Below are 18,299 nucleotides of genomic sequence, written 5' to 3' on the forward strand. Positions count from 1 at the left end.
ATTTACTTTTCCTCCTAGGAGTAACTCAAGGTCCCAATGTTAGTTTGAACCTATTCACTTCCTTTTAAACTATGTGGATTTACTTTTCCTCTTAGGAGTAACTCAAGTAACTCAAGTAACCCTAACCACCTCAATCACTTAAGCTAAAGGAATTATATTATTTTTAGCTAAAGACCGTTGTTACAACAAAAATGTTAAACACACAACAAATGGGGCGCCTGGGGGGCTCAGTCGGTTAAGTGTCCGACTTCGGCTCAGGTCATGACTTCACCGTTCGTGAATCTGAGCCCCGCGTCGGGCTCTGTGCTGACAGCTCAGAGCCTGGAGCCTGCTTCGCATTCTGTGTCTCCTTCTCTCTCTGCCCCTCCCCTGCTCGCACTCTGTCTCCCTCTGTCTCTCAAAAATAAATCAATGCAATTAAAAAAAATTAAACACACAGCAAAGCTATGTCCCCACTTGTCATGGATTGCTGGTGCCTTGCCCACGTGACCCTGTTCCAGCTGTTACCGTACAGGACTCAGTACGTCTGCCATCTGTCCCTCAAAATACAGCGTAAGAGGAAATGCAGAGGCCAGGGCTCCAGTGGCAGGATGATATATGTATTTATATCCCTTGACACCAACGTCTTCAACTAATGTCTTTACATCATTTATGTCATGTCTGCAAACTCAGATGGCCGTCATAAGAAGTGACCCCTGGCAGTTATTCCTTGGTTGGCTGAAATGTATGCTATCATATTCTTTCATTTGCTTGCAAGGAAGGAAGAGCTCGTCAATTAGACAGCCAAGAAAGACTTGTATGAGAAGCTATCCTCTGCAAAGCTGACTGATTGCTTGCTTGGAGTTGTAGGACTGCAGTGGAAATCAAATGCTCAAAGAAGTCCAGGGTAATACTTCATATGAGGGTGGTTTCTTTGTTTTGTATTTTACTAGCCACACCCACTTTACTTTCTTGAACTGAAAACCATGGCCGTTCCTCTAGTTGCAAAGATGGAACTCTTAGGACTTGGAGGAAAATGGCGATGTTCTCCAGGGGGCCTTTGGCAGCTCTTGCGTGCTCTTGTGAGTGTTCTAAGTATTAGAGACACATGCTTTTTTCCCTAACTCTCCAATCCTTTCCCCTTGTTCTCTGATCAGATTCCTAGCGATTACTCAAGGTTTTCCTTAGTAAAAGAGGTTTCTGAGACCTCCTCAGAAAGTTCTAGGGGCTCTAGATTTGTGCCACGATAGTCCTTTGCACATGACTGGATTAAAGCCCGTTAACCTTGAGTTTTTAATCCTGCCCATGTCTTTCTGCCCCTACAAGAGTCTCCGTGTCTCACAGATGAAGGAGGGTTATCACAATATACCTGTTACCTACCATATGCACTAAGCATTCCAAAAATGTCTGCTGAATTATCCTCCTTACTGCAGAGAAGTTCTCCTCAAAAGAAATAAAAAGTCTCTTTGGGGCGCCTGGGTGGCTCAGTCGGTTAAGCGTCTGACTTCGGCTCAGGTCACGATCTCGCGGTCCGCGAGTTCGAGCCCTGCGTCGGGCTCTGGGCTGATGGCTCAGAGCCTGGAGCCTGCTTCCGATTCTGTGTCTCCCTCTCTCTCTGCTCCTCCCCCCTTCATGCTCTGTCTCTCTCTGTCTCAAAAATAAATAAACGTTAAAAAATAAAAAAATTAAAAAAAAAAATAAAAAGTCTCAGCAAAGTCCAAATATATGCTCTGTTTCAATTTTTCTATCACTCTGTCACAGAAAGAAAACAGACTAGTTTGATGTATCGATTCTCACAAAGCCACAGGGCTTTTTCACCCCAAACCCTGTGTTCTTATGGCTGCCTAGGAATTGATTTCTGGTGATAGATTCAGTTTGTTTGTTTCTTTGTTTCACGGTATGACAGGTTGATGGACCTATATCACGCCACACTAACCTTTTTCTCCTTTCATGGAAATGGACTTTAAATTGCCCCTTTCCCTCACTTTGTCCATGTTGCCCAGTCTTCATGGATCATTTACAATCGCTGCTCGTGGTTGTAATGTCCCACCCGGTCCTTGGGTAAATACAATATTGCTGATTGAGATGATCCCACTTACTTAAAATGTAACCTAGGTTTCCCCAGGCCATGCCAGCATTGCGGTTAAAACACGATTGTCCTAACGCTAATAAAGTCGTGTACTTCTATTTCACAAATTATGGTAAGACTCTATCTAATTCAAATTGCCCCCCACACCAGATTCCTGGGGGTCACTGAGGTTGCCTCAGATCTTTGCAAACAAGTCCTCCAGCCCTACCGTGTGGACCCACCACGTTCTTCCTCCTTTGTTCCCCTTGCTCTGATATCTCCTGTTGATTCTGGCCCTGGAGCCATCATGGAGCTGCCTGATGTCTTCTGTGGTTCTGTTAATACCCGCTAAATACCCACTAACACCCACTCCTCCATTTGAGATAAAAGCTAGTTCGACTAGCTCCCAGGTGGCTGGGTCTGTGCTGTGCTCGGGAGTAACTCGGGACCGGGAAAATTCCCAGTCCCCACGCAACTCTCCACCACAGCAGCCTACAAACAGCACTACCTTAGGGACTCCACATTGTATGGTGCTTTGCTGGAACAGTTCTTTCAGGTTTTATCCTCAGTCCCCTCTTCTTAGGATCAGGCAAGAGCGTGGTAGGTAGGTCATGAACAAGCTCAGTGGCAGACATGGGCACTTTTCAAAATGACCTTGCACTCCTGTATAAACCACTGTATTCCAGACAAAATCCTTTGTCCAAACCCTGTCTTTGCTCAGAGTATCTTCCCCAAGAGGCTCCTAGTCCATGCTGACTTTACAATGCTCGTGGGCATGTTCCAGAGATCTTTAGACATGGCAGTTACATCTCATCACAGCATGGCTGTAGTTTGGGATCAAGATGAGCCCCTCTTTACATAATAGAGACCTCGCAGCTACACCTCTGTGTCGTGTTCTTCCGATTGCCCCATGCCGTAGGTTCCCCTGTCCACAGATCACACACCACGTTTAAAATTGTTCTGTTTCTGGGACTTCTGTTACCTGGTCAGCTCAACTCGATTCAGTAAGAATTTACTGAGCACTTTCAATAAGCCAGACATTTGCCAGTCCTAGGAATGCAGCGATAAATAAAACAGGAACCCTGTACCCCAGGGCTAGTTTCTAGCCTCCTGGAAAGACGATTATTTATCATGAGGACTGATAACTTTTACAATAGTAGTTAACTACAGATGCCATGAGAGCACAAAAGGAAAAACGTACAAAGGTTTTGTTGGCTTGGAGGTCAGAGGAGGCTCCCTGAAGGGGATACTGCCCAATCCGAGGGCTGAAGGACAAGTAGGCACCCCCTGAATCAGGAAGGTGGAAAGAACATAATGAACCAAGATGCTGAGGCATGAGCCTACGGAGTTCTTGGGGAAACTCCAAGTAATTGGGTATTACTGAATCACAGGTGAAGGATTAGGGAAGGGCGGTGGTAGGAGGTTGTATCTATTTGTGGCTGCTAAGGCTTACGACCGTATCTTTATATTTAGTGCAATCCCCGGCTCCAAATCATGAGGATTTGCATCTTCTCTATGAGGTTTGCCAAAAGAAAATGTAACAATCCTAACCACCTGTCACTTCGATAAAAGAAGAGGCAGTCTTTCAATTAGGAAAATACTTGTCACAAGGGAAAAGCAAACAGCAAAGATAAAAATAGTTTCTGCTGTAGGTTCTTTTATCACTGGTGACCTACCTTCCACAGTTTTCCACTTACTGTTTCTGAAGGTCTTTAATGGTTGAGCACCTATGCCCCAGATTATTTCCAAGAAAGAGAACTCAGATGCTGGTACTCTATTGGTGAGGCGACATGCCAAGCTCCCATCTTTGACCCAGATGACTCGAATAGCTATTAGGTTTGGTCAGATTTTTCATATGTTTAAAATTAGAAGGCTTGGGACCCCTGGGTGGCTCAGTCGGTTAAGGGTCTGACTTTGGCTCAGGTCACCGTCTCACGGTTTGTGGGTTTGAGCCCCATGTCAGGCTCTGTGCTGACAGCTCGGAGCCTGGAGCCTGCTTCGAATTCTGTGTCTCTCTCTCTCTCTCTCTCAAAAATAAATACATAAACATTTAAAATCAGAAGGCTGTTACCCAGAGTAAATGGGTCCCTATGAATTTGTTAGTCCAAATATGTAGTACAATACCAACGAGAGGGGTGCAATATTAAATTAATTAGGATTGGCTAACCACTGCAACAAGAAACAAGCCAGCAGATTAACACAATAACCACTTTCCCTGGCTCACCTTGTAGTCCAATATGGTAGACAGGGAGTCCTGATCCACACAGTCATTTATGTATCCAGGCTTCACGCACCTTGTGGCATGACCATCTTCAACAACTGGTCTTCAGAACTGCCACAAAAGAGAAGGAGTGTGTAAAGGATCCCATGAGCAGGAAGCGTATACAGCCAGACATAGCATACAACGCTTCTGCATACATTCTGACTTGCGGAACTTGGGCACAGAGTCTTAATGTAATTGCAAGGGAAACTTGGAGATATGGTCTTCCTGCGTGCCCAAGAAGAAAATGAAACCGTTCAGGCCAAACACATGGCGCTGCTTCAAACACATTAAGGGAGAAGAGAGAACGAGGGCTGACGACGGACTTTTGCAAAGTTGATGGCTGACACAGAGAAGCAAAGAGAAAACATGGAGTTACTGCCCCATTATACCTTTGTATTGAACGCTGGACCATTTGCAGGTGATAATTCAGGATGGACACATCATCCTAGGCATGCAGAATGGCAGACGAAAAACTTCTATACTTTTGTGCTGGGATATTTATGTTTGTGAGTTCAACGTTGTTTTTTTTTTTAACGTTTATTTATTTTTGAGACAGGGAGAGACAGCGTGAATGGGGGAGGGTCAGAGAGAGAGGGAGACCCAGAATCTGAAACAGGCTCCAGGTTCTGAGCTGTCAGCACAGAGCCAGACGCGGGGCTCAAACTCATGGACCGCGAGCGAGATCATGACCTGAGCTGAAGTCGGATGCCTAACCGACTGAGCCACCCAGGCGCCCCAGAGTGAGTTCAACATTTGAAAGAGGTCTGGAAAGCTGCTGGAGCAAACCAGAGAACGGAGTATGGAACTTTCTAAGCTCTAAGAGTTTGTGAGTTTTACTAGCAAATACTATAGTCTGAGAAATGGCCTTTAATATTTTCCATTCTGTGTCTATTACTTTTAAGACTGTTGGCAATTTTCCCCCATATAACAAGATGTCACATTCATAAGAACACTTGGCAACACCCATCTCCAAGGGCTGTTCCTCACTGCCCATGGTTGCAATAGAATCAAATTAAATTCGGGAGAAAAATGTACCTTTTTATCATCCAGGAGCAAATATCTACCTAATGATAGAGCCCATGTAACATTTACACATAGATCTAAAACATTAGCATCTTGGGGAAAATGACAGAAAACTAAGAAGGTCATTTTGGCTCATTAGATCAGCTTCTTGCAAAAAGCTTCACAGACCTTGGAGCTAATTCCATATTTTTTATGTTTACCATTTCACTGACTCACTATTTTGTGAAGATTAGCTTTTCTTCAATACTCCTAAAAAAGTCACAAAACCTCTTCTTATAAGCATGAGATATTATATGAAATACAAAGCAACAGAATAGTTTGTGGAGAGGCATTGTATCTCAAGAAATACATTTACGATGCCGGTGTGATACAGTTATTGTGCAGGAATTTTATATCTCAACATTCTTTCCCTTTCTGCCTTCCTTCCTCTACCTCTTGATAATTGTCATCATGAATATTATTATTTTGACAGACAGGATAATGCATGTCAGTTTCTCACCATGCTGGCATAGGGATCAAGTGAGACAACATACACGTAATCATCTTTGAAGTACGAAAATGTTGCAGTGACTCGATCACTTGGCCCTATGCAGGCAGAGTGGGCCTCTCTCCACAGCCCCGTGTGCATTGGCCCATGACAGCCTTGTCCCCTTGGACCGTGAGTATCTATCATGGAGTCAGAACTCTGGGACAGAAACGTGTTTGTGATTGGCTGGGGAAAGGGGTGCTGTGACAACACAATTGACATGCATGTGAAATGCGGTAGGCACCAAGTAGGGCCCCAGAATCAATCCATACCCCATCTGAACATAGAGTTGTCAATGTCCTCTATCCTCAGGCAGGAAGACATTAACTACCTCTCAGCCTACTTTCCTACTTAGGTCCATTCGCTGACAAGGAGAATTTCGCTTTTGCCCCCAACTCCAGAAATGTTGGAGAAAATTCATCTGATCTGGTCAATCTCTCCCTCCACAGGAGGTTGGGAGATTAGAAAGAGTATGATATGTTTTAGACCAGAAAGATCTATTTTCTAACTTTTTCTTCCATCCTCTTTGTTGTTTTTTCTGTCTGAGAATGGGTTGTGAGACAAGATTAACAAGTCTCCACACACCTGGATGGATAAGGGTACAGATCCAATCCATGGGCAGGTCCTTACTTTTCGATTTGGAGGAAGGTGGGAGGCAGAGGAAGAGAGAGGTTTATTTGAAAGAATTGATTCACATGTTATAGAGGCTGAGATTATAGAGGCTGCAGTCAGCAAGGGGAAATACAGGATACCAGTTGTACAGTTTCAGTCTGAGTCCGAAGGCACGAGGATCAGGAAACCCAATGGTATAAGTTCCAATCCGAGTCTGAATCTGAAGGCAAGAAATGACCAATATCCCAGCTCAAAGACTGTCTGGCAGAAAGAATTCTTTCTTACTCCTTCTGATCAATTCAGGCTTTTGGTTGTTCTCAGTCTACACACTTCAACGTTGTTCTCATCCAGAAATACCCTGAGACACAACCCAGAATAGTTGGCACACAAAGACACAACGTCTCATCCTTTGCTAGGGAATTATTTGTCCTGCGTGATTAAAGCTAGTGGTGAGACCACCGTTTGACTCCTCATCTCTTCTCAATGGGTTGGAACCCAGAGCAGAGGCGTGGTGAGGAGTTGGCTGCAGCAAGCAGAGTGGACCCTGTGCTGGAGAGCCTCGGTGATCACATGTGAGCAGAGTCAGGAAAGGCAGGCACTGGTGAAACCAACCACCACGTAGTCCTTCAACTCCACAAACGCATATCCCATCCCTAGATAAGCAGGCAAATAAGATAAGAAGTATATGCCTAGAACATTTGTTATAGGATAAATGGTGCTAAGAGATGTGCCTACAGGACAGGAGAACTCAACCCTTGGCGCCTTCAGGGTGTATCTAGATGATCCCCCCCCCCCCCCAACATACTGGTTTCTTAGTTTCGTGAAAGTCTCTCCTCCAATGATCCCATCCCATCTTCATTACTCAAGCCTAGGAGCTCATCCTCAACCTCGTCATCACCCATAATGAACAACTCCGATTAGTTCATGCCCCCACCCTCCGACTGCCACCTTGTAAGTTCCACTCACTCATCCAATCCCTCCCCCTCCCCCTCCACAGTGTCCACTCCACTGACCCTCCCATTGACTTTCAGCCCTTAACATTCTGTCCTCCTCCAGGGGCACCCATCTGACTCTTGATTTTGGCTCAGGTCATGGTCCCAGGGTTGTGGGATCGAGCCCCAAGTCTGGCTCCCTGCCGAGTGCAAAGCCTGCTTAAGATTTTCTCTCTCTCAGGCTCCGGGGTGGCTCAGTCGGTTAAGCATCCGACTTTGGCTCAGGTCATGATCTCATGGCTTGTGAGTTCAAGCCCCCATATGGGGCTCTCTGCTGTCAGCACAGAGCCTGCTTCAGATCCTCTGTCTCCCTCACTCTCTGCCCCTCCCCCAGTAGCACTCTCTCTCTCTCTCTGTCTCCCTCAAAAACAAATATGCACTTTAAAAAAGAAAAAAGATTCTCTCTCCCTTTGCCTCTTTCCCTACTCCCCCTCTCAAATAAAATTAAAAAAAAATACATTAAAAAAAAATTCTGTCCTCCCAACCAGTTTCAATGCTACAGTCAGTTAGCATAGACCTGTGGTTCCTTCACCTCTCTGAACCACCCCTCACTTCACTTGCTAGAAAAACCACAAAAATCAACCAATCCATTCATGCTTGCCCTTGTGCAACTGAACATGCCTGGGGAGAAAACACCCAACCACTGTTAAATTGTTAAATCGACTGATGTCGATTTAAATCTATGACCAGGAAAAATCAGTCAATCAATCAATCAATCAATCAATCAGTCTAACACCAGGAACTCAAAAGGGGCCTTAACACTGCTCAGCAATCATCTCAACCTTCCCTGCTCTACTCACTCCTCCACACTCCTAGATCACTATTGTAAAACTCCTCTCTCACCAAATCTTTGTCATTGCCTCTCCTAAGCTCATTTTCAGTGGATAAGCTTGTTTTCTGTGTTGAAAATGGAAGTAATCAGATGAGAAACCCCACACCCTCTTACACATCTGCATTTCCCTCTAGGCGGTGACTATGGATGGGCTTCCCACAATCCTATCCAAGGCAAAGTCTTCCTCTTGTGCTCTGGACCGCATCCCTCTCGACAACATCTCTCCCACCTTTATTTAATGAAACTTCTCTCTTCTCTAGACCATTTATCTCCAACAGCTAGTGCTCTATGTCCTTGCTTCCTTTTACAGCAAACCTCCTTTAAAGTGTTCACTCTATTTGCTGCCTCCATTTCCTCTCCTTAAATCCATTCCAATCAAGATTTCAGCTCCTGGTACCCTCAACGAAAGTGTTCTTTTCATGGCTGCACAAAGATACTCACGTTGTTAATCCACTGGTCAGTTCTCGGCCTTTTTACTGGACCCGTCAGCATCGGCTGACACCATTGGTTACCTCCTCCTCCTTGACTTTGACACCTCTTTCTTCATTTGGCTTCCAGGACGCCACACACCCTTTTGTGTTTCTATCTAAAGGGGTGATCATTTTTGCTCAGTTGTCTCTGCTCCTTGCTTCCTACATGTTCTTCCTGAAGTGTCCTTGCGCTTGGCCCTTGATTTCCTTCTCTTTTCTGTCTCCACTCACTCCCATGTGATCCCGATCCCATCTTGTGGCTTCAAATACCAACTATACACCAACAGCTCACAAGTTCTTCTGTCCAGCCCAAGCCTGTCTTCTGAACGCTAGACTCATATTTTCAACTTCACAACTCCACCGATTTGTACAAGACTTCCCAAACTAACATGTCTAAAACTTAATTCCTCATCTTTTCAATCCCCCCCAACAAAAAAATGTGCTTTCGTACACAGCCCTCTTTATCTCAATCCATGGGAACCCCGTCACTGTGATTTCTCAGACCAAAACCACTAAAGCTCCCCGTGACTCCTTTCTTTTACTCTCCGATGTCAGGAAATCCTACCAGCTCTACCTCCAAAATACATGCACCGCCATCTCCTCACACCTGAATGGCTTTAATAATCTCCTAACTCATCTTCCTTCTGCTGCATTTGTTTTCCGATGGTCTATTCTGGACACAGGAAGCAGAGGGGCCCTTTTTACACATTAAGTCAGATTAAATCTCTGCTCTGCTCAAAGTCCTCCTATGGATCCCAATTTTAGAATTCTTACAAAGTCCTTACTCTAGCCTCCTGCAAGACCTTTCCTGATCTGGGCTCTGTCACTCCCTTGACCTTGTTCGCTCTCTCTATTCCCGCTACTATAGCATCCTTGCCCTTCTCTAGATATTCCAGACCTATTCCCGCCTCAGGACCTCTGTACTATCTATTGCCCCTATCTGGATTATTTCCACCCACATAGGTCACTGGCTCACTTCCTCACCCCCACATGTCTGCACTACAATGCCACCTTCTTGGCGAGGCCTACCATGGCCGCCTATCTGAAACGGCACTCGCCCCCCTCAAGTGCCATATTCCCTCACCATGTTCCACACTTTCTTTTTCTGTAGCACTACCACCTAACGTTTTGTGAAATTTACTTATTATGTTTATATTTTGTTTCCCTCTGCCTGGAATGCAACCTCTCAAAGAAAAATACCTATGGCACCTTTTGTTCACTGATGAATTCTAAGCATTTGAAATGGAGCCTGGCACATATGAGGCACTCAGTCAACATTTGTTGAATGCAGGAATGAACTCACAGACGCATGAATAAAAATAAATAGGAATTTGTGGGTAACGGGAACAGCAATGAGGCAGGAAGGAGCCTATGGCGAAACGTGCCCAGGGAGAAACCCCTAGGAACAGAGAAGGCTAAAGACTTCTAAGGGTGAATAAAATTAAATTTTCTATCATTGCCTCACTGCACTATAGCCTTCTTTTGGTGGTTACAAAAATGGCCATGAGTTCTTTAACATATCTCCCATTGAGAGGTAGGGGTCTATGTTCCCCATCCTTGAGTAAGTGCAGGCTTATGGGCGCTCCAAGCAGAGGCTGGATCACACAAGATCGATCTTACATTTTCTGACGTTTCTTGTCTCAAATGGTTGCTCTAGAGATCCCCCCTCTTGGAATCCAGCCTTGTTGTGAGAAGCATTAGCCACGTGAAGAGGCCGTGGGTAAGCGCCCCAGTGGACAGTCCTAGCTGGGCACAGCCTTTGAGTCACACGCAGATGATTCAGGGAACCCCCCGACCCTACTCCACTCCACTGAAATTGTCACCCCCAGTTGAGGCCTCACGTATTGGGGAGTAGAGACACCCTCTCCACAGGGCACTGCCCGCATTCCTGATTTTTTTAAAAAACAATGACCATAATAAAATTACTGCTGTTTCACATCATTAAGTTCCAGGCGGTTTGTGACATGGCAGTAGTAACGGGGACAACCCCTCCTCCAGAGTCACACGCGGGACCAGTGTGACTGGAACACATGTTTGTGGAGAAGAGTCAGTGAGGGCAGAGAGTAAAGAACCAACCCAGAAGGTGAGACTAATTTAGAGACAAGAGTCTTCCAGAAGCCAAACCTCAGGGGCAGCCGTGACCAGACAGAGTACAAGTCTCTAGAAACTAGCAGAAATTTTGAGGAATCTGGACCGCATGGATGGCAAGGTAGGGGCTTGACGTCAGTGATGGCAGGTGACCACACCCTGTGTTCTGAGAGGAAAACAGAGGGTTTTGCATGTTTGGGCTGATTCTACGTTAGGTATTCAGGATCCAAGTGTGGGGTGTCAGAGATTGCCCCAGTAATGCACTGCATCTACCAGGTGACCTTATGTCTCTCCCTGGAAATCTGGGCCTCTTTCCCCCACCCTTCTCTCTCCTTTGTCTAATCCTGGGGACCAAAGAGCAGAAGTAGTCAAGTGAGTGGCTTGGAAGCCAGCTTTCTGGGTCAGATTGTCCATCTGTAAAGCAGGGAGGCACCCAATTTTCAAACAACCAATGATCCCTCATTGCCTTAGAATGCCATCAAGGTCTGCCCACTTTCATGGCCCCAACATGACTGCTTTTTCTTCTTACCACTCTGATGCCTTTGCCTTTCTTCTTCTATCTGCACCAACTTTCCCCCCAAGTATTTGCTTCCTTTGCCGGCAATGCCCCCCTTCCCTCACTCTGTAATGTGGCCATCTGTGAAGGAATGTCCTCCGCAAGGCATGCTGAAATCTTAGTGCGAACCACTGACAGAAACCTTAACTCTCAGACTTTTTTCCCGCTTTATTTTGAAGTAAAAGGGGGCGGGGGGAGGATGAAAGCACACCCACATCAGGAAAACATTTTTTACTTATTTATTTTGAGAGAGCAGAGGAGGGGCAGAGAGAGAAGAGAGAAGGGAGAGAGAGAATCCCAAAGATGTGGGACTTAATCCCATGAACCGTGAGATCCTGACCTGAGCCGAAATCAGGAGTCAGATGCTTAACTGACACCAAGGCACCCCTAGAGACTGTTGTCAAGAAGTGATTCCCAGGGGTCCCTGACGGGCTCCACCGATAGAGCATGTGACTCTTGATCTCGGGGTCATGTGTTCAAGCTCCATAATGGGCATGGAGCCTGCTTTTAAAAAAAATTAATAAAAATAAATGATTCCCAGGTTCTTCTCTAAGAGCAGTTTATGGTGAACAACTTCCTGCCTCCGGAGGCCTACATTGGCCGACTCCTCTCTCACTCCTTCCTCCCAGCATACAGCGACTAATAAGGAAAAGGTCGATATCACAATTGTTGGGGCACATGTTTGTCCTTCCCACCCTAACCTCCTTGACACCTGCCAAGATGACACACACATGAACGGAGCACACACATGTGCGCACACACACATCAGAGTGTGACATCATCATCTCTGACATACTATGTATTGGTTGTTGTTGTTTGTTGTCTGCTTCCCCCCCCTCCTGTCACCGAATTGTAAGCCCCCTGGGACTTAGTTTTTTGCTCACTGTCATATGTCTAGTGCGTATTATTATTCAACACATAATAGTGTTGAATGCAGAAATGAATGAATGAATGTAATGAATGATGGATGGATGACTGAATGGTGAAAACAACTCACTAAAGTTATAAGAGTGGAAGGGTTGCTACTTATTAATTATGCAATCTTAAGCAGGACTTAAATCCTCTAACGAATGAATGATGGGTGGGTGGATAGATGGATGGGTGGATGGATGGATAGATGGATAGATGGATGAATGGATGATGGGTAGGTGGATGGATGGATGGTTGGATAGATGGATGGATAATGGGTGGGTGGACAGATGGATGGATGGAGGGAGGATGAATGGGTGGATGAATAGATGGATGATGGGTGGATGGATGATGGAAGAACCCACTTAAGTCACTTAATCAGTAGTTCTGCTACTTCCTAGCTTCACAGTCTTAACTCAGAACTTAAATCTGTGTGGGCCTCAGTATTCTCATCTGTGAAAAGGGCAGAGCAGCATTTTAAAAGAAACACAAAAGTTACAGAAGAACTAAGTCTACCCATACCTCCATGTGCAGCTCTAACACCATCATCACCATGTAGACTTTACCTGTTCCTCCAACAGCATCTGACTCCTCTAGACTCCTCTACACCTTCTATGTGTCCTTCTTATGCATGATCACTGAGGGCCAAGAATGTGCTGTGGAGAAGAACAGAACTTAAAGACTGACTGAGAAGAGATCCCTGGAAGACTAAAGGGGGCCTTGGGAGAAGGCTAGAAATGCACTAGGTGGCATTAGAAGGACTTTTTGACAAAATGAAGAAAATTCACAGGAAGAAAGGAAAATAGAGAAGGCAATAAGGGGAGAAAAAGCAGTAAATGCAGCCTCGACCTTCTTGAAATCGGAAAATTACCTGCATGAAAGTGGTAGGATTTTTTAGAGCAAGGAAGGCATAGGCTGAGGGAAACTAGAAACCCCATGGACACTAGATCCCCATGAAAAGGATGGGAAGGCCATAGGGTCATTCATTACAGGCAAGGGCACAGGAGGGGATGCTTATGTGTCAGTGATTTTCCTGTGTCCCAGTAGAAACAGCAGCATTTATTTACAAAATGAACAAATTATGCAGGGCACCAGAGGCGGGTCTCAGGACTCAGCACAGTATGGAAGCAGAGGGACCCTGTGTGTGGTCACTGGGATCCCAGGGAAGAGGAACAGTACCACCTAGCGTTCAGCAGCTTGCACCTATCTAGCTTTTAACATTTCACGACTGAAAGAATTTGAGAATCTCGTTCAGCTAAAACAGATTTTGGGCTGACGTATAAACAGTTGATTCATTGCCAAGAATAAATGATGCAGTCATTCCTTTTATGCTTGGAGAGAGGAAGGATGGATTGGAAAAGAAAAAGAGGGTAAGAGGGTGTTGAGGGTTCCAATTATGGGTCAGGATACAGCCCTGCAGAGACTGTCAAGGGAGGCAATCAACCCACACAGGAGATCTCAAAGGCTTCTAATTTTGCAGAGGGCTGTCATTCAACTGGGCAAGGTTAAAGGGGACGTGTGTAGTGAGCTGTCCATTGTGCTAAGGCCTAGGGGACACAAGAGGGAGCTATGCCAAAAAACCCAAGCTGGAAGTAAACATCAAGGTCTGTGGAAACAAAGAAGGGAGCAATTAACTTGACATGTATAAGGGACCGGGCAAACAGGGTCCTCTTCCCAGCTCTACCATTCCCTCACTGTGGGTCCCCAGACGAGTTACCTTAAGTCTCTCCGAGCCTCAGTTTCCTCCATGAAAATGATGATGGTAATAATGACCACACCGTATTGCGAGGATTAAAAACTGTATGTGAAAGAACCTAACACAATGCCTAACACCTAAAAATGTTCACTAAATGTGAATTCCTATTATAGAGGAGGCTTCAGGGAAGGTGTCATTGGGCAAGTGACTTTTGAGCTAGATCTAAAAGAGGTAAGAGTTTCATTTTCTCGGCTGAAGAACTCTATCCCCCCTTAATTGAAGAAGTAACTCGAGATGGATGTGCTTGGAGCAGTGAGGACTGATCGATGTATGTACCCCTCCTTCTAGACAGATAAATGACTTACTACGAGATGTCAGTGGGTGACAGCTGTCACAGGCAGATCACCCAGACCTCCCAAAGAACGAGCAGGTTACGCCCAGGTGGAGATAGCATACTTTCTGTTGCCAATCACCCTTCTCTGCAGAGCCATGGGTTGAGATTGCAGGCTGTGTCCCTGAGGGTGTTCACAGGCTGTGGCTGAAAACGGTAGGTCAGGGAGGTATTTACTGCAGACAGCAAGAAAGGTTATTCTTGCACTTTCTGAGAGCAGTCTGCTGTTTTTCTGCCTCTAATGGATTCAGAAGGCATTGTCACTGCAGAAGACCAGGCTGATTCCACCCCAAAGAGACTTCTCAACAGCACCTGTGCTTTCCCGGCTGGTGCACAAGACACATTTAAAAATTCCTCGGCTTTTAACGATGGAACTTGCAGATTCTTCCACATCCTAATCGATCATCACAGGAACACTTCAGGAAGGAGGAAATAGGTATCTGTTGTGAAAACGAACAGGCTTCTTTCCCTACACACGGCCAAGAGCAGGAAACTCGTTCTGCACATCTCTGTCTTGCTTAGAGCGCCACCTGCCGGTCCAGAGAGGTGCCTTCCTACCCAGGAGATCTTTTCCCTGTAGGAATCCTACAAAATTCATGCTCCTTCGCAACCAAGAAAAATAGAGATCAGCACTGTACTAGGCATCAGTACATGCCAAAGTGCAAGTGACACATGCAACCTAAGAGACATCTTATTTCCAGCTAGGAGGGCAGGAAGAGACATCAGAGCAAAGAAATCAATTTGTGAATATATCAAAGTTAAACTTAACTCAATGTGAAAGCAATAATCGAGCCCAGCAATATGTGCCTAGCGTTGTTAGGTGCTGATCATACTGAAGGGGATACAGTGTTTTACCATCACAGAGCCAACTTCAATAATGAGTGACAATTAAAATACAGAGTGAGAGGGGCGCCTGGGTGGCTCAGTCGGTTGAGGGTCCGACTTTGGCTCAGGTCATGATCTCGCGGTCTGTGAGTTCAAGCCCCACGTTGGGCTCTGTGCTGACAGCTTGGAGCCTGGAGCCTGCTTCAGATTCTGTGTCTCTCTCTCTCTCTGCACCTCTCCTGCTCACTCTCATGCTCTGCCTCTGTCTCTCTCTCTCTCTCTCTCAAAAATAAATAAACATTAAAAACATTTTTTTAAATAAAATAAAATAAAATACAGAGTGAGGGGGCGCCTGGGTGGCTCAGTTGGTTAAGCGTCCGACTTCAGCTCAGGTCATGATCTTGCAGCTCGTGGGTTCAAGTCCTGCATCGGGCTCTGTGCTGACAGCTCCGAGCCTGGAGCCTGCTTCGGATTCTGTGTCTCCCTGTCTCTCTGCGCCTCTACCACTAGCTCTCTCTCTCTCTCTCTCTCTCTCACAAATAAATAAATATTTTAAAACCGTTTAATAAAAAAAAAAAATAGAGTGATCATGTGACCCAATTATAAAGAGTATGAAGGGAGCCTAAAGAAGACAGAAGGTTGAGGGGTCTCCGAGTACAGTTCTTAAAAAGCTAGACAGGTAAAGGCAAAAAGAGGGAATGAAAGAGGCGTTCAGTTTGTGGGGATTAATAGATATATTTAGGGGTGTAGATCAGAGCAGGGGTCATCCAGGGGGTGCCCCAAATCACTGATGGGGAGGCCCCAGCCGCACAGCTTGTACCGTATCCCCTCATGCCCCAGCCAGGGCTGAGTGGACTAGGAGGGGGCACATTACCCAGCCTGAGCTGGGGCGTTAGAACAGAGACTTCAGGGTCTCTGATTGGGAAGAAAGGTGTCTAACTTGAGGTGTCAAGAAGCCAGGACTGGCTGTGCAGGTGAAGCAGAAGAGAAATAAAGTCTTCAGGAGGAAAAAAAAAAAAGTTCCATTCCGGTTCAGCACCTCTCTGCTACTGTTGTGTCTCTCCTGGGTTATTTTAGGAGCCTCCTAACACGCGTCCCTGCCTCTGCCCTCGCCCCTCTCAGTCTCCTTTACAGCAGGAGGTGACTCTGTCCCGACTCTAACCAGACTCCTTCAGTCCCTCCTTAATTGTGTCCTAGCGTCAGACCTCAGAGTCGAGACCTAAAACAGTTCAAAAAACCCACATGGCCTCCCCCAGAATCACCGATCTAATCTCCAGCTAACTTCCCTCTGGCTCACTCTGCCCTTCCCCCCACGCCTCTCTGCTGTTGCTGGAAATGCTGCCTCAGGGCCTTTGTGTTCCCTCTGCTCTCAGCCTGGAATCTCTTCCTCCAGAGGGCCAGAGGGCTGGTAACCCAGGCATTCACCCCTTTAAGGTTTGTTCGAGGATCAGGGCACCAGGGTGGCTCAGTCCATTGAATGTCAGACTCTTGATTCCAACTTGGATCATGATCTCACGGCTTGTGGGATCGAGCCCCAAGTTGGGCTCTGTGCTGACAGTGAGGATCCTGCTTGGGATTCTCTCTCTCCCCCCCCCCCCCCGCCCCCGCCTCTCTCTGCCCCCCCCCCCCGCACATGTGCTCTCTCTCTTTCAAAATAAATAAACTTAAAAGAAAAGATTTGCTCAAATATCAACTTTTCAGTGAGATCTCTTTATTCCCCAATTAAAAATTAAAACGCTGTATAATATCTCCTACCCCCTGTCCTTGCTGTGTTGTTCCTAGAACTTATCACCATCTGACACACTACAGATTTTCTTTATTTAGATTGTATACCGTCTGGCTTTGACCCCACCACCACCTCCAACTGTTACTAGAATATGGGGAAGAGATTTTAACCAATTGGTTAGCTAATTAATGCATTAGTGGAGTAGATGGGTGCTTGGAGAAAGCTCCTTCTGGGTCCTAATTGCTGTTCTAACTCTTAATTCACCTGCTCCTGACCCTGCCACATACCTGCCATTGGGTCCTAAGTAACCCCTCTGCACTTTATGAGAAATTCTTCTTTGGTTGCTTAAAATAATCTCAGTTAATTTTTGTTGTATGGGCAAACTAAAAAGTCCTACTGGATAAAATGAGAGAACAGTCTTTGAAGATGCTCTATCTGAAATAACTTGTCCTCTAAATATCCTGAAGCCTTGCTCCCTTCCGTCACTTAGGTTTCCGCTCAGGTGTCTCTGTTATCATAGAGGTCTTCTCTGACCACCTTCTCTGAAATAGCAACCTTCTAGAATGGATCTCAAGTGTTCTCACCACACACACACAAAAAAAAGTACCTATGTGAAATGATGGATTTGTTAACTAGCTTGATTGTGGTAATCAAGGTATATGTACATCAAAACATCATATTGTAGAACCTAAATATATACAGTTTTTATTTGTCAATCATAGTGATATACAACTGGGAAAGAAAATAAAATGGCGCCCTTCTGTCTCCCCATCACAGTCTATTCCGACCCAAACTTCACGTCTCTTCGTAGCACATAGGGCTAGTCTGATGATATATTTATTTGCGTACTGCTCCCTCCACTGGAGTGTAAACTCCAGGAAAACAGAGACATAGGGTTTTTATCACTGGATCCTCTGTGTTTAGAATAGTCTAGCACCCAGCTCACACTCAGTACCTGTGTGTTCATCTATCCCACAAATACGTTTAAAATGCCAGTCACCGTTCCCAGTGCTGTGGAAACACCTGCCCTGCAGGAACCTACGTTCTAAGAGGACATTTTTGTTAACTGTGAAGTGAATACACTCAGAGGTGAGAAATGCAGAGGCTGTGCTGAAGTGTTGCTGGACCTGAGAGTTGAGACAAGAACTGAACTTGAGAGACCACCATGGAGACCCTGGTGAGTCGTAGAAGGTTTTGGTTGGTTGCTTGCCCACATCCACCTCCCCCCCCCACACACACCAACAGAACACAGATTTTCTACTGGAGAACTACCCTCCCTCCAATTTCGGCAACACTAGATCGATACTACCTTCAGCTCTAGGAGCCGCGCTTCAATAGACGGA

The 18,299-nt window shown here is 45.7% G+C and overlaps 1 long non-coding RNA gene across 2 annotated transcripts in view; it reads right to left on the reverse strand.

The window, feature by feature from the left end:
• LOC132664537 (uncharacterized) overlaps positions 1–18,299 on the reverse strand; it is an 84,858-nt gene that overhangs the window by 38,287 nt on the left and 28,272 nt on the right. The window contains exon 4 of one of the 2 annotated variants that reach the window (XR_013553631.2): positions 4,272–4,379. This is a non-coding gene — a long non-coding RNA (uncharacterized LOC132664537). Of the gene's footprint in view, positions 1–4,271; positions 4,380–12,884; positions 12,975–18,299 lie in introns of both variants that reach the window. The other variant, XR_013553630.2, reaches the window with a different exon arrangement.

This window comes from Panthera onca, chromosome F2 (assembly GCF_046562875.1).
Source record: "Panthera onca isolate mPanOnc1 chromosome F2, mPanOnc1 haplotype 2, whole genome shotgun sequence".
Lineage (NCBI taxonomy): Eukaryota > Metazoa > Chordata > Mammalia > Carnivora > Felidae > Panthera > Panthera onca.